Below are 17,270 nucleotides of genomic sequence, written 5' to 3' on the forward strand. Positions count from 1 at the left end.
TGGAACATAGGCATGAAATATGTAGTTCACCACATTAAGAATTACGTACAATGTCTCACGGTTTTACCTTTTAAGGGATTATATCTTGCAACCCCCAATATTCTACTAGTTAAGATTCTGCTTTCTTTATAATTTTAATGAAAAGAAGTTGCTCTGAAATTCATACATCTCAACCTGTTAGAGCAAGAAATCTGGACAAAGCCATAAGTAAAAGTGGGACAAAGGTCCAAAAATAGGGACATTTTTTTAATATTGCCCTTGCAAAGTTAGAAAGTTTTGCATTAACATGAATTTTCTGAAGGGTATGAAGTCTGAAACTCAAATGTCTGTTACTCTTTTTTAACTTCAGTCTGCAATGACTTGCCACTAATTTGCCAGAAAACCACATTTTTATATAGAATGGACCAAAATATGAGGCAAAAATATGGGCATTCTACAAAAATCTGTACAGTTGAGAGGTAGTCTGAATAAGGAATAAAACATGTTCTAGTGTGCCTCTGCTATTCAGATTTCCTAGTAATAACAACTGTATATTTTTTTGCCTTCCCCTGTGGAATATGCGACGCTCTCTCTCTCGTAAAAGCAGAATAAATAACATTGACAGTGACAAGCACAATAATAGAAAAGTCTGCCTTCTTCAGGAAATGCATTTTACCACGAGTCTCATCACGTATAAGTTTAAGTTGGGAATACTGATTAAAATGCGTTATATAATCATTTCACCTCAATTCCTAGAAACTAAGGAACTTGTCACGAGTTATCAATTACCTCTGAAGAAAAGACAGCCGTGCAATGTGGAACAGGCTGCAGAACTTCGCAATCACAGTCAAAGCTTTACTGACAGTTTGATTGTGGATTGTGATTTTTATCCACGTTTTCTACCCCCATCACATATTATATCTTCAACGCATACATTCTCATTCAGTTTTGACGGCTTTTATGTATTCTCGCTTATTCGTACCGACTTTTTGTAGATGTGGAACCACGACAAACACAGTGTTTATAGCGTTTCGTAGCAACGAGTTAAGACAGGCCGCGCTGTCAAGTTGGGCAACTAAAGTATAAAGTTGTGAAAATAATCCAGAAGTATAACCATGGAAATATTTAGTACACTATCGATTTCTGTGCAGAAATATCAAGCTGAAGTACGCGGGAGTGAAGGCAACTGCTGAAATAAATGTAAATAAAAAAGTGAGTACCCGAGGACTGTTTTTTTCTTTCTTGGCATTTGTTTAATTAGAGAGGCCAGTGATAATGTCTGTAGCAATGCTATTGTTTGTTGTAGCTCAACCTGAAGATGAATACTCTGTGCTTCATATTGCGAGCACTGGCAACTTTAAATTAAAAAGGAAAACCATCATAAGCTGTTTACACTGCATCTTGCAAATCATATTAATTATTCACTTTCAACGTTTCATTTTCCTCGGGTACTTTTGGAGATTTTCATCAAGTAGAATATTACATACTCTGCCCAGATGTTACGGGAATTTCATAATTTCAGTATTTCCCCTCGAAATAATATTTACATTGTGTATTCCATTTAATAAATCTGCAGATACTTGCAGTAGTGTTGACACCTTTTCAAATGCCCAAAGTGGGGCATTTTTTGTAGAAATATGAGATTTTACAGGACAAAACATTCTCACTGCCAGTGCAAAGGGCAGAACTTCACTTTTTTTGCCAAAATAAAAGCTTATTTTGTAGCATTTGAGTTGCTTATGCTGTTTCATATAATATTTATGTGTTACAGATAAAAATAACTGTTTATTCAAGTATTAAAGAAAACTTAAGAAATATATTTTGCCTTAAAATCTCAGGACATGTGCCATTTTTTTAGGTTTTTTCGCAGGACACAACTGCTCAAAGTGGGACTGTCCCTTGCAAAGAGGGACAGGTGGTAACCCTAGCTTGGAGGCTTCTGTTATTATTGCCATGGTTCTGGGTGGAGAGTGTCTTCTGTAACAAGCAATCATAGTGAGAACCTGTTAGTGCAAGAAATCTGGGCAAAGCCAAAAATAATGGGGACAAAGGTCCAAAAATAGGGACAGATTTAAAATTTTGATCTTATAAACTAAGAAAGTTGCTAGAATAGCAGGTTTTGTGTCAGCATGCATTTTCTGTATGATAGAAGGTCTGAAACTCAAATATGTATTTATCATTATTTATTCAGTGCGGTGGTGGTGCTGCGGTAGCATTGTCCCCTCACAGTAAGACGTCTTGTTCGATTCTCAGCTAAAGTGTCTTCTGTGTGGAGACATGCATGAATGGGTGTACCTTCGTTGAAGGTTGTGCATCAGGGCTGGCAACTCGGCACGTAAAAATCTACTGCCAATCATTAGCGGACCGGAGTTCCGCTGTGGCGACCCCTAACTAGGAAAAGTCGAAAGACACAACAACAACTTAGTGATTTGTCAAAAAAACACAGATTTTATGAGAAACAGACCAAAAATATGAGGCAAACATCTGGACATTCTGCAAAAACCTGGACAGGTGAGAGGTAGGGGGGGTGACAAGGTCCATTGGCAAAGATTGCATTTCTAATGTCCATAATTAGTTGCATTTGATATAAAGAACAAGAAAAAACAAATACATACTTTTCTTCCTATTTACTGAAGGATAATGAACAATTTTTATTTAATGATACTATACCCATAGAAGATTGCTGAATAAATTGTTTCAATTTGCATGCAGAAGTGTCACTTTCCGCCTTCACAGTGATGTCGTCTTCACATCTGCAGCTGTTAATATTTCTCACAACAATGTTTATTTCAGCATCTGATTAATGATTGCATCTTTGTTTTTGCAGATAATCTTGACTAAGAGGACAACATTATTTCTTCTTAGTCTGAAATGGCAGTGATTTCCAGCATGCTCTGGAGTTGTTCACTGATGAATATGAGGTAGCTGGAATAAACAGCTGAACCTTCATATTAAAGCTCATGCTTCTCACCTGGAAAAGACTTGATTTCTATCTGTCAGTAGGCCACCACAGGTGGAGGAATTGGAGTATACTGAGGTCTTGTTCGTTAGTTAGGGTACTGGGGATTGAAAGACTGACTAGTGCAGGTATTACTGGACTATGGTGGTAAATTGAGAACTTGTCACGGAGCAAAGCTGTCAGTTTATTATTCTATGTTTCAGTCCAGTGGTCATGAGCTTCTGGAAGTGATCAAGTATGCAAGCTGTATGAATTGTAATGTATGAATGTAAATGTATGCACTACTTAGATGTTCATCATATTGATCACTTGTTGATCACTGCTGCAGTAGCCTTAGCTACATGGGTTATAATCTGCCAATGATACAAGAGTAATGCAGCTTCTAAAGCTTCATGGCACCTTTCACATGCCCAAACTGTCAGACACCTTGAGCTTAGTTAATTAAAAGACAATTTTGGGTGCAAAGCCCTTCATAGCTTTACAACCACCGAAGAGAATGCTCCTCTGAGGCTTTCGAGGGTCAAATGTCAGCTTGTGTTTTCCTTTGCTGGGCAGATAGGTTCCCTTTGGGTGAAAAAATCTTCCATTTTCTTCATTTTGTTGATGCATTATTTTCCTCTTCAGGAAAGTTATTTTAAAGCATGGAATGTTGTGTTTTAACAGACTGTATCAAGACTGTAATGCACTTTCAAACTGAGCACTCATTTTTATCTGTCAGTTTAAAAGTAATGTAAAATATTTTTTTTTCTGTGGAGAAATTATATTTATTTTTCTTTTATGGGTAAGGCATAATGTTTTGAAAGGCTTTTTACTGTGTTTTTTTTTTTTTTGCAAAAAAGTACCTTTTCTGGACTGGGAATGTATACCAGCGATTGGTACTTGTCTTCCTTATGAAAGAGGCACCATTTTTGGCTTGACCATGAAACAGACTGCCAGTCACACTGTTGGTCCTTCTTCTAGCCACAAAAAGAAAAAATTAAGCAAACAGTCTTTACTATCACAGCAGGACTGCAATTTGCCTCAGTCGCAGGTGGGTGACTCTGCTGTGGCCATTTGTTGTACCGCAGACCACTTTTCTTTTACTCTGGATCCCTCTAGTGTACCACTTACAGCCACTGTGGACCAGGGATCAGCCGTGTCCTGTGTGGCTGTTGGAGCTCCCAGAGTGGGCACTGGAGAAACGGTCTTGTTGGTCCAGGGAGGGGGAATAGGGGAGGTTTCCCTGTTGTGTCAGAATGCTGTTGTTGTTAGTAACATGGTTGGCCCCATTTTTCCGGTCAAAAAGAACAGAAAACCAAGCATGTATGATCTCTTCTTCAAATTTCTTTTGATAACAGTAGTTTACTGGATCTCACTCAGGGTTTAATTCATGCTATTTTCCTTCGTGTAAAGTAGTTTTTGATAAAAACAAAGGAATCCTCTTTTCCTGCAGAGAGTCAAAATTCTGAATCTGAACAGGAAGGTGCAGGGATGGATACATTTTTTTTCCCTCAGTTTTCTGATTCAGACTCAAGAGGAGAGTTCATTTTGTGATTCTCCCTGTGGGAGTTTCTCTAAGACTATTGATAGACTGTGCCAGTGTTTTCAGTGTGAGAACACCAAGGTCTCTCAGTCCCTCAAAAAATACACTAATTGTTACAGAAGGATTTTACATAAATTAAACCCATTCCCCCTGTTCTGTCTGCTTTAGAGGATGTCTTGCAACTTGTATTCAGTATGCAGATGACTCAACCCTAATCTGCTCTGCCACCTCCCCTACAGATTTACAATCCTTGTCCCAAATCACTTTCAACAAAGTAGAGAACTGTCTCACTGGTCGCCAACTACTATTAAACCCAAATAAAACCAAACTATTACTCTTCTCCCCCACTCGCAAGGTCCCCTCACCACTCTCACCATAATATCTAACAGTGGTACCATAATTTCCCCAGAACCTAGTACTAAACTACTGGGAGTCATCATCAACAACCTCAAGTTTGATGCTCACACAGACAAAACTATTAAAACGGCTAATAAAAAATTAGGCTCTTTATACAGGATTGAACCATTCCTAACCCCATCTGCTAGAACTATTATTGCCCGTACACATCTGCTATCAACCCTTCGCTATTCTGAGCGTTCAATGTTTTCAATATTCGAAATTCCAAGTTTGAACATATGGTATTCGACATTTTGGAATTTCGAATATATAATATAGACCCTTTATAGTTTGGCTCCTCTGCTGCAGTCTGATCAAAAATGTGATGAGAGGAATAAGTTGATCCAGGGAATCTCTAAGGTTTTTCAGCCCTCCTTTTCCAAATTGTCCAAGGGATTTTTTTATCTCCTCATCCCGTTTTGGCAAAAACAGAATAAACAGTCTAAACAAAATTGTGGTAAAGAGACGTTTAACAGACTCAACAGGCATAATATTGTTTTAAACAAACTTTATGCAGTACAAGGCATGGAATATGCGCGCAATTTGTTAAGGATAGAAAGTAGATATATTATTAATTTTGGAACTTTGTGGCCCCATGGGCTTAATATGGAGTTAGATTTATATGTATGGGATGAAATGTTTCAGTATGCATTATTTTATAAATGCATAGACATATAGGATAAATGATTTATATGTATAGGGTAAAATAATTAAGTATTTGTTAATCTAAAGATGTATAGGTGCATTGGCATGAACTTCTTAAATTATTAAGTTAAATGAAATAGGAATGTAAGGGGTTGCATTTTAAAAGTTTTTTGATGCACTTTAAATGTTTCTGAAACACTTTAATTGCTTAGAATGCACTTTAGATTTAAATTTTCTTGACTCACTGTTCGACCATTGTAGAGCAAAATGTTTTAGTATTTGTTACTCTAGAGATGCATAAGTGCTTTTGTATGAAGTTCTTAAATTATAATGTTAAATGCAATAGGAATGTGTGGGGTTGCACTTTATATGTTTTGATGCACTTTAAATGTTTCTGAAGCACTTTATTGTTCAGGATGCACTTCAGATTTTAACTTTCTTGACTCACTGATTAATTGATCAATTATTGTATAATTGAACTGAATAATGAATGTAGTGAAATGTATATAAAGCGCACCATTCTTGTGCATGATTTTTCCCTGGAAGGCTTGCTGCCGAAGTACTAGGAACACAGTAAAAGTGGATGGTGACCATTTCTCCAGTTGCTCAGTGTGTTTTTTCTGTCCTTGGTGATTTGGTTCATGGAGTGGTGTTTTTAAGGAGACATTTAAGAAAAAATGGCAATGGGGTTCCAAAAACAAGTCTCAAACCGCCCGAAACCAAGGACAGTCCAACAAGTCTGAATGAGTATTCATCGAAATCTCCATTTTTCTCTTTGGCAACAGATTATTTCAGACAAATGGGTTCTGAAAATCATTCATCAAGGTTACAGATGACAGTGGGAAGAAATTCCTCCTTTCCAGGGGGTCATTCCTCATCCTCCAGATCAGACCCTTTTGTTTCCACCTACCCACTTAAGGTATCCAAGGAGTGATAGAACCAGTTACTCCTTCCTGGTGAAGGGTTTTTATTCAAGGTTGTTCCTAGTGCCAAAGAAAGAAAATGCTTGGAGACCAGTTCTGGATCTTTCTTTCCTAAATATTTTTGTGACATTGCCCACATTCAAAATGATGTCAATTCACAACCTGTTACCTTTTCTTCCTTTGTCAAGTTTCCTGGTAACACTAGACTTAAAATATGCTTTTTATCACATCTGTGTTCATCCAAACTTCAGATGTTTCTTAAGGTTTTGTGTGTCTGGCTCAAATTATCAGTTCTCTGTCTTACTCTTTGGACTGTTCACTGTGCCACGAGTGTTCACAAAGTGTCCAGCTCCAGTTATATCTCATTGCAGACTACAAATTTTCCACATTTTTCAATAGTTAGACAACTTACTTATCTTTGCAGAGTCTTTTTCAAAGTGTCAGGAATCTCTGTCTCTCCTCGGTGACAGATGTCATACACAAGCTGGGATTCCAAGAGAACATTCAAAATTCTTTCTTGACTCTTTTGCACAAGATTGTGTTCCAGTGATGTCAACTACACATCTCAGTGCAAGAGTTTTTCTTCCATGGGAAAAAATGGATTTTTAGCTCTATTTCTAAGGTTTTCCTCTCAGACTTTGGTCAGTGTGAGAGAATACCTCAGGATTTTGGGTCACATGGGATCTACGATTCTCATAATACCCTTGGCAAAACTCTACATGAGAACGATACATTGGTATCCGAAATCTCTTTGTTCCCAGCATCAACACTCTTTATCTTTTCAAATCCCACTGCTGGGGTTAGTCACAAGAGAAGTCTTTTAGTGGAGACAACAGATATCCTTAAATCCAGGTCTCCCCTATTCCCTTCCTACTCCAAAGCAATCCGTGACCATAGATGCTTTGGACTTCGCTTGGGGAGCACTTCCAGAAGGAATAAAAGTGTAGGGGGTGTGGGATACCAAGAACAGATGCAAACACATAAATATCAAGGAGATATTTGCCCCTTATTAAGGCACTCAACTCTTTGTACCATCTTTGGTTCCCAGGATCTCTTCAAGTGGTCACAGACAAATATTGCAGTCATGTGGTACATCAACAAGCAAGGGAGAACCAGGTCATATGCCCTTTATAGACTAGCCATGTTAGCTCACAGCACAGTTTCACTCTACAGGCATCCTACATGCTGTCAGAGCAAAACTGTGTGGCAAACAAGCTGAGCAGGACTAGGTAGACCCTCACAAATGGAAATTAGATTGGGGGTATTCCAGGATTTGATCCATCTGTGGAGAGTTCCTCAGGTAGACATCTTTGCCTCCTCTCTGAACAATCAACTGGCAAGATTCTGTTCCAGGACGTCATGAAAGAAGGCCTGGAAGACAGATGCATTTTCTTTTCATTAGACTGGAATGTTCATTTATGTTTTTCCACCCTTTGCACTAATATCCAAGGTACTTCTGAAGATTCAGAAGAAATCCCCCAAGATTATTGTGGTGACATTCTTCTGGCCCAGGCAACCATGATACTTCCTTCTTTTGGAAATGGCCAGGAGCAATTGCCACAATTTTTCTCACAGACTGGATCTACTCACAGAAGAATAGAGGCGTTCGATACACCTCAACAGCAATCATCTTCTGTTGACTACCTGGATAATAGGGTCTTAATTTCCTTCAGGCACTTGTTCACCAAGGACATGCAACATGTACTAATGGAAACAAGAAAGCCTGCTACCAGAAAATCATATATTAGCTGATGGAATAGGTTTACTAGTTGTCAACAGCATAACCAGCACCATATTTGTGTGAGTTACTATCCTATGGCCTTTCTTATTCCTCTAGCAAATGTTCATTTATTGGCCATTTCAGCAGGTTTGCCCCTGGAACCTTCTCTTTCAATGTAGTCTCATGTTAGAATGTCTTGAAAGGTGTTTTGTATAAAAAGCCTCCAAGAAAACTGGTGGCCCCTCCTTTAGATCTTAATTTTGTTTTAGAGAAGCTAACACTTGCTCAGTTTGAACCAACTAGTTTGGCTAGCTTGAGTTTCTTAACATATTAGTAGAAATGGTGGAAAAAACAGTTCTACTAATTGTTCTGACCTGTGCAAGAAGGGTTGTCTGAGTTTCAGGCTCTTATGGTGAGTCATCCCTGTCTTATTTTCCTTAGGGACAGTTTTTTTTTTCTTTAATGCCTAAAATGGTACCCAAGTTTAGGTTAATGCAAATTACCCATCTCCCTGTTTTCTTTCCTGAACCTAAAAATGAGGGAGAAAGGATACTCCATACTTTGGATATCCACAGACATCTCAGGTAGTATCTTGACAGAACTAAATCTTTCCGGTCTTCGGATGAATTGTTCATTTCTTGTGAAGATAATAAGAAAGAATAATCTGTGTCAAAACAGACTATTTACAATTGGTTGCCTAAGGCTATTACCTTTTGTTCTACTCACAATAACAAAACTATTCCAGGCAGGATTAAAGCCGACTTTACCAGGGCTTTGGCTTCATCTATGGCTTTTTGGAAAGGGTTGTATTCTGGAAGTATTCAAAAAGTTGCTAGTTGGTCTTCTGCAAATACTTTTACAAAGCACTGTAAGCTTGATTCCTTCTCTAGGTCCACATCAAGCTTTGCTAGGGCCATTTTCCAGGGGCTTCCAGACTCTTCTCCTTCCACCTCCCAGACATAGTTAGCTAAGGTAATCTACCCATGTAACTAAGACTACTGCAGCAGTTATCAATATGATGAACATAGTACAGTTGTGTAAGTTGAGTTTATCATAACAGTAGATGTTCAAATAATCAATGCTGCAGTAGTCGTTCGCTCCCTTTTATGTATTTTTTTATGCCGGGATATGGACATAATTTTTGTTGTTGCTTGTGTTACTCTTTCAGGGCTCATTCTCCTCCTGTCTGCTGGCAGGAAAGCTCTGAAGGGCTTCGGGCCCAAACCTGACTTAATCAGAGCTGCCTGACAGTTTGGACTTGCGGAAGGTGCCCTGAAGTTTTTGAAGCTCGCTAGCTGTTATATGCAGGATATAACCCATATAGCTAAGGCTACTGCAGCAGTGATTATTCAAACATTTACTGTTATGGTAAGTTCATCTTATAGAACTGTACTATCATGTCAGACTTAATGCAGATAATTTCTGAAAACTGTAAAATAAGCACTTTTTTGTCTGAGCATTATGCCTCTCCATGAACCAAAGATGAATAAATTGTAGTATGGTATGTAAATCAGTAGAAGGTATTTCTACGTGAATCTTTTGTTTTTTTCTATTTTTAATAATTGTGCCATTAATGTTATGCATTCCATATTTTATTGTCTCTTTTCTGCTTGTAGTTCAGTATAATTTGGTGTAAATCATAAGGAACATTGCTGCAAGATTCAGTTTAAATATGAGATGTCTGCCATAGTTGGATGTTGCTCCTTGGCCATATACTTCATCATTCAGATGTCTCTAGCACAAAAGCCTTCATTATCAGGCTTTGTCTGTTGGAGGGCAGCCCATCTATAAAAGAGAGCAATCTGCATACTCTCTTTGTTCTTTGCCACTTGAAGTATTAGTTGCTCCTCTAGCTTTGCATGTCATAGTGTCATTTGCAATCTTGATTAAAAAAAAGATGTGCTCATGTCAATTAGGTAGCAGTCCTAGGTTAAAAAAAATGAGAACATCATTTAGGCCTTATTGTCTTGGTTTAAAAAAAAAACAAAAGAAAGAAAACTTTAGTTTCTGCCTCAAATTTTTCTGATCTGGTTATATATGACATTCTCTGCAAAGCTCATACATCTCTTGTGGCCATCAGAGCCCTCCCAAGATATTCATTTTTAGTGTATGTTTTGCATTGCAGAAATACACAATACTATGTATGCATTCTGTTTCCTTCAAAAAAAGGACAGACAACTCGGGTATTATCTTGGCAGAACCAAATCTTTCCAGTCTTCGGATGAATTGTTCATTTCTTGTGAAGAACTTACACTGTGTGGATGCTGACAGAGCTCTGGGATATTATATGTATAAAAACAAAAACATGCTGAGACTGAGCAACTGTTTTATTTATTTATTTTCATGAACGATTATCAGGGTAATCAATAATAAACCACTCTTTCAAGTAGTTAGCAAGTTTGCATTGTTTTCTGATAATAAAAAATGCATTACATTGCAATCTGCTTGATGGCAGTGGAAGGCAGTAAACTTACTTTGTCTGCCATGATAAATACATTACATTACAGTCTTCCTGATCACAGTGGAAGGCAGTAAGCCTACCTTATCTGCCTTTTCGCTTAATTTAACATTCCACCTCCCACCTTTTGCTACCTTCCCCCTCTCCCCTGTTCTGTTGAATGTATCTGTAGGTTCCCTTTCCATTGCCTTTTACCCTTGATACTCACAAGTAGAACAGAACTTTGCCTGCAAATGTTAGGACTCACTTTGCGGCTGGACCCTATCCCAACATGCCTATCAAGAGTTACCCAGATCTCGTTTGCCACTTGAAGCTTTGAGATTGCTGACGACTGACTCAGGCTAAGTTAGATTGCTTTTTCTAATATTTTCTTGTAAAATATTGTTGTTTGGTAGCATAGTTATTTCTGTAGGTCAGTAGAATCTGTTGTTTGTCTATCCCTCAGTCTGCCACCTGTTTAGTTGCTGTTTATTGTTGAGGCAGTAGTTTCTTTATCTTTCAGGCCTTCCCTTTCTCTTCTTTCTAACTTGCGAATCCATTTAAGTTAGAGGATTCGTCCTACACTTTCAGCCAGTTTTAGTTAGAGGGCTTTACCTTATTTCCCTTCTCTACCTAAGGAGCTAGCCATTTAAGTTAGAGGCATCTACTCAGTTGTAGGAGTTGTTGTTTGACTTAGAGATTCTCCTCCTTCCGCTTCTTTCCCTTTCAAAAAAAAAAAAACGTTTTGCTGTCTGTTTTTTGGCTGAGTGTCTCTTTCCATTCTAATATCTCAATTATTCAACATATTCAACAGAGATTCATCGGCCACTTCTGCCATACTGGCTGAATAAAACAATTAAATAAAGAATAGCCCAAAAACAAATAAACAGGGATAATGGCAGAAGGCAGTGGCTCCAAAAGACAAAAAGCAGAATGCTCCACAAAATAGCGTATAAAACCTTTAATCACCGCTTTCATCAACTGACTTCCTCAGAATACATTCAAAAAGAAGAACACACCCTTAAATACACATTCAGACTAATTAATAATTAATCAATTAATAATTAAAACAATATTAAATGCTACAAAAATTCATTTTAAAAAAGACAAAAATGAATCTATTCATTCATATGACTATTCATCCGACACCATTGTCAGAAACTGAAAAGTTGAACAATCTGTTATTGGCGACTTTAATTGACATCCGTGGATCTTTAAAGACCTTGTTGGCTAGATCTAACGGGTCTGAGAATGTTGTCCAGGTCTCTAGCCCCATGGGGTTTGAACAGGAACTTGAAACCGTGATCGAGTTGGGAAGTCCCGCCCAGAATCGAGGTATACAACACGAACGTGAAGCAAAGAGACGTTTGCCATTTTCCGCTCTTGAAAATAAAACCACGGGTTGTCAGCATTTACTTAACCAAGAAGAAAATCCTTTTCTTTCCTCACGACAACGTTTTGAACCATTCCATCATGAACTATCGAGTGGTGAGCAAGAAAACCTGATTAAGCTGTTGAAAAGGTACAGGTCGCTTCATTTGGAAAATTGTTATTTTAAGTACTGCATTGAACTCGGCATAGTGCCGAAAGGTTTGAGATTTTTCAAATGCCCAAACGGTGTTAGTTTGGGGAGCACTATGTTTAACACCTTAGTTACTTTTTTCAATGACGCCGGCTTAAACTTTCTAAAGCTGTTAATAGAAAATAACAAACAAAAGACGGGGTTTTTGAAAAATGAAATTATAGACCTTGAGAGACAGTTGAGTTGAGTGATAGTTCCAGTGAAGAGAACTACCGGACATTTTTTAAACGAGTTAACAAAGAGGTACAACAGCACTCTCTTGATGTAACAAACCGAAAGCAACAAAAACTAAATCGGGACATTGCTGCCTACAAAAGTAAAAAGGCTTATGATAATTTTGCTGTTAATTCACGTGTTTATATTGGAAATGAAAATAATTATAAAAAACAAACAGCCTTTATTTCTGACAAGCACTCTAGTAATGAGAGGGCCTCGGCTTCACGTGTAAATTACAATACAGGTGTAGCTTTTAGTTCTGAAAGGGATGTTAACACTGAATGTTTAATACATGATACTTATCAAGGTAATGTAGTGTTTGACAGTGATCAAGTTGACATTGTTTCAGATAACGAACCAACTGGTGTCAGTAGTGATGAAGGTGCACGTAATAAAAGGAAAGAAAACAATGTTAATTCTAAATTTAACACTACAAGTAAAGAGGTCATACAAAACAAAAAATTACCGGTTAACAACCACAGTAATACCAGCAAGAGTACTGTTTTGACGCGTAGTAAGACTTTTTTGGGGTCAAACTCGTCAGAGGACGAGATTTAAATGAACTCAATGAATGTTTCAATGTTATTAATTTATCTAAACACATTTTTAGTGACCATGAAATAAATGTGTTGAAATATGGTCTGAATTTTGTACCATGCAACAGGGGTAGTTACAGTAGAACAATAGTAGATATAAAAAAATTCACCAGAAAAATTAATCTAACATACCTGATGCATGGTTTGCAATCTACTAACAACAGCTTAATTAAACCTTCTTGTTATACTCCTAAACTACACCATACGATAAAAGTTTTTGAGGAAATATGTATTTCTGACATTAGTAAATTGTTTAACACTAAAAGTTATTTCACTGATAATCTTACAAGTTCTGAAAGGACAGCATTAGAAAATCTTAGAATCGTAGCAGAACACTATAGATTTATGAAAAGTGACAAAGGCTCCAATATTGTGATTATGGAGCAGGATGTTTATGATGCCAACATGTTGAAAATTTTGGAGAATTTAAATGAATATAAAGAAGTTACTACAACTGACATTCATAAATCATTCCGCTTCATTAATTATCATCTTTATGAAGCATTAATGTCAGGTGACATCAGTATTGAGTTATATAATTTTTGTGTAGTTGAGCATCCTAAAATAGGGGTTATTTTTGGAATACCCAAAACACATAAACAGCTGATTGACCCCCCGTTTCGTCCTATTGTTTCTGCCCCCCACTCTATTACCGAAGGAATTTCCTTGGTTTTAGATGCTTGTTTAGGGCCATTAATATCTAATTGTGATTCCTATGTCAAAGATTATTGGCATTTCTTAGAAAAGCTTAGGAATTTTCAAGAGAAAGGAATTTTTAGCTCCAAAAAACACATTATTTTCACCTTGGATGTTGTGTCATTGTACACTTGTATACCCCATGATGAAGGTGTAGAAGCTGTACGATGTTATTTACTAAAAAGTAATGTTTTTTCTAACAACACAATATCAACCATTTGTAACTTCTTGGAAATAGTATTAGAAAATATTTTTTTCTTATTTAAAAATCAATATTTCCAACAGATTAGAGGGGTAGCCATGGGCTCCCCAGCTGCACCAGCATACGCTAATACAGTGATGGCATGGTGGGAAACTGAACAGATGCCTCTTCTTAGTAATAAATTTAATATTATATTTTATTCCAGATTTATAGATGATTTAATTTTCATGATTGAAGGAAACAACGAGACAGTGGATGCCTTCTTTAACGACATTAATTTATCATCTAACTACTTGAAATTTACCAAAGGCAACATTGGTTTAAATATTAACTTTCTAGATGTGTGTTTTTGGTGGGATGAGTCTGATAAAAGATTTCATAGTAAGATTTTTCGGAAACAAACATTTACAAATGGCTATCTACACTATCAAAGTAATCATCCAAAACACACAATTAAAAATATACCTAGAGGCCAATTTATTAGAGCTTGTCGGATGACTAGTAGACATGAGGATTTAATACAGGAATTCATTTTTATTGCGTCTCTTTTTGTGAACAGGGGATATGATGAGAAGTTAGTGATTGACAGTGGAAATGAGATTTATAATAAACATCAAACAAACTATCCAGCTATCTTAAATAAACTACAGACAGACATTGTCAATAAGGTTAAGTCAAGTTCTATTGACCCTGGATTAGTATGCTCTTTAGCTATGAATACAGACGCTAGTCGTATTAAAGCTGTTTTAGAAAAGAATTGGAGAATTATACAGGGAAATCATGATATACTTGAGGTGGTTGGTAAAAAACCAAACTTAATTTTTCGAAACAATCACAACATTAAAAAACTGCTTGAACATGATAACATTTCTACCAGGAAAGGTAACATTGTTAAAAAAGGAATGTTTTGCTGTCATAATTGTAAAATTTGTAGATATATCTCAATAGGTTCATTTATTTCAGTTACCACTGTAGAGAAAATGTTGGAGGTTCCAGGATACATTACTTGCAACACCTCTGGTGTTGTTTATATTGCTCTGTGCACTGCCTGTCCCGCATTCTATGTGGGTATGACCACCAGGAGTTTGGGGACACGCATTAAAGAGCATATATATAATATTAAGACAAAAGATTCTAATAATGCCTTATTTAAACATTCTACAACTTGTTTTAATTTTAAGAAATTTGTATTTTCAGTTGTGGAGGTTTGTAAACAGGATTTAAGGGCTGGTGACTTCAAGAATTATCTTGAACAAAGAGAGACTTTATGGCAGATCAAGTTGAAAGCAGACCAACCGCCTGGTTTAAATGAAACAATAAATATAAAATGTTTTTTAAAATATAGGAAGTTATGTATTGACAAACATCATGATTCATTTTTGTCTTTTTTAAAATGAATTTTTGTAGCATTTAATATTGTTTTAATTATTAATTGATTAATTATTAATTAGTCTGAATGTGTATTTAAGGGTGTGTTCTTCTTTTTGAATGTATTCTGAGGAAGTCAGTTGATGAAAGCGGTGATTAAAGGTTTTATACGCTATTTTTGTGGAGCATTCTGCTTTTTGTCTTTTGGAGCCACTGCCTTCTGCCATTATCCCTGTTTATTTGTTTTTGGGCTATTCTTTATTTTATAGTATCTTGTTGTTGATTGCAGTTGTATTTTGTGGTAAATATGCCCTAGGAAGCTTCTAAAGAATCCAAGTCTTCTGGATTCAAGAAGTGTGATTCCTGCACCCAAAAGATGTCTCCAACCGATGGTCATACCAGCTGCGTATACTGTTTGGGAGCTATTCGCCTGCAGGACTCTTGTTCCATCTCTCATGGTTTTAGCTCTAGAGTCCTGCAGGAGCACAAGAACAAGCTAATTTTGAAAGGATTATTGAAATGGCCTTTTGAGGCATCAAAGGAATGGAATCAGGCAGGAAAATCTGACAAACCTTCCAAATTGGCATCTTCATCAGCTCCGGCTTCAGAACCATCGAAGGGCAAAGACAAACCGTCAAGTTCATTAGATCCAATAGCTATCGGGTCCGACAAGGCTTTATCTCCTTCAGTTCCATCAGTATCTTCGGAACCATCTAGGAGCCATAAAAGATCCAGGTCTCCCTGCTTAGAACCGGTACGTTCCGTGCCACAGTCCCCATTTCTCCAGTCTGTGGCGGCAGTCACCGATCATCCACCCATTTCTCTCGATTGTCCAGGAGCCTTTCGGATGATTATGTGGAGAGGGTGGTGAAGAGGCTACTCAGGACACCAGCCTTGGCAAAAATCTTATCGAGCCCAGCCCATATGGAAGTGGAGTCGACTATCCAACCTACTTTGTCATCGATTCCTCCTTTGACTCACCTGAGTTTGGAGCCAGAGTGCATGGAGGTCATTGTGGTGGAACCATCGGATCTGAAAACCCCGGGTCTCTCGGGTCCGACATCAGCTCTGATCCCATCGATACCACCTTCTCTTGAGGGATCTGGGGGCTGACACTCCGTCATCAGCTCTGGGGAGAAGAGCAAGATAGGACCCATGTCGGATCCTACTCTCCCACTTGGAGCTTCGGCGCAGGTGAGTTTGGTGCCTACATCGGCCTCAGAAATATCACCCTCAGTTCGGAAGGGATCTCCTGGCTCTTCAGAGCCGGAGACTCTGTCGGGCCGGGATTGTGGTGCCTTCGACGTGATGAGGAGTGTGCTGTCCTCTCAGACCGCTCCACCCTCGGCTGCAGTTGCTCCTTCCCCTTCTGGGCCATTGTCCACCTCTTAACCACCCCTCCTCCCCAGCTATAGGGAACCAGTGCCCCAGGATGCCCCCTTCGGGCGACCCCCCCCTTCCAAAACCTCTCCAGAGCACTCCTTGGAGGAGGTCCATTGGAAGAGGACTTGTAAGAGGAAGCATTTGGACTCCCCTGAATCCCTGACATTGGACATGGACTTGGAGGACTCAGAAGGGTCCCCATGATCCCCCTCTGAGGATCTCTCTTTTTCAGACATCCTGGAAATCCTCAAGCAGAGGGGTGGCTGTAAATCCCTTTCCCCTTCTGAATAAGAGTCTGTGTACCTGGACACATTCGGTTCCCGACCCTCCACCTCTTGGGTGTCTCCGCCCTTCGACCCGCTGCTAGGTGTAGTAAGTTGAAAGGCATGGAGCTCTCTAGAATTGATGGAACCAGTTCCATGGAGGCCCAATAAATTTATTACTGCACCAGACAACAAACCTTTCCTGGCTAAGGGCATGCCAGGTGATGCTATGGTGGTTGCGGCAGCCACAAAGAAGGAATTCGCAGAAACCTCTTCCTCTGTCCATCCGCCAAACACGGAGTCCCATATGATGGACAGATACGGGAAGCGTGTCTTTTCTTCAGCGGCCTTTGCCCTTAGGTCACCAAATTATTTGTCCCATT

At 38.3% G+C, this 17,270-nt stretch overlaps 1 protein-coding gene across 1 annotated transcript in view; it reads left to right on the top strand.

The window, feature by feature from the left end:
• Positions 1-749: 749 nt before the first annotated feature.
• CCDC87 (coiled-coil domain containing 87) overlaps positions 750-17,270 on the top strand; it is a 1,578,580-nt gene continuing 1,562,059 nt past the window's right edge. Inside the window, exon 1 of the mRNA XM_044087903.1 lies at positions 750-1,191. The gene's annotated coding sequence lies outside the window, so the exon portion shown is untranslated. The remainder of the gene's footprint in view (positions 1,192-17,270) is intronic.

This window comes from Protopterus annectens, chromosome 11.part0 (assembly GCF_019279795.1).
Source record: "Protopterus annectens isolate FY-2018-M chromosome 11.part0, PAN1.0, whole genome shotgun sequence".
In the NCBI taxonomy this organism is placed as follows: Eukaryota; Metazoa; Chordata; order Ceratodontiformes; family Protopteridae; genus Protopterus; species Protopterus annectens.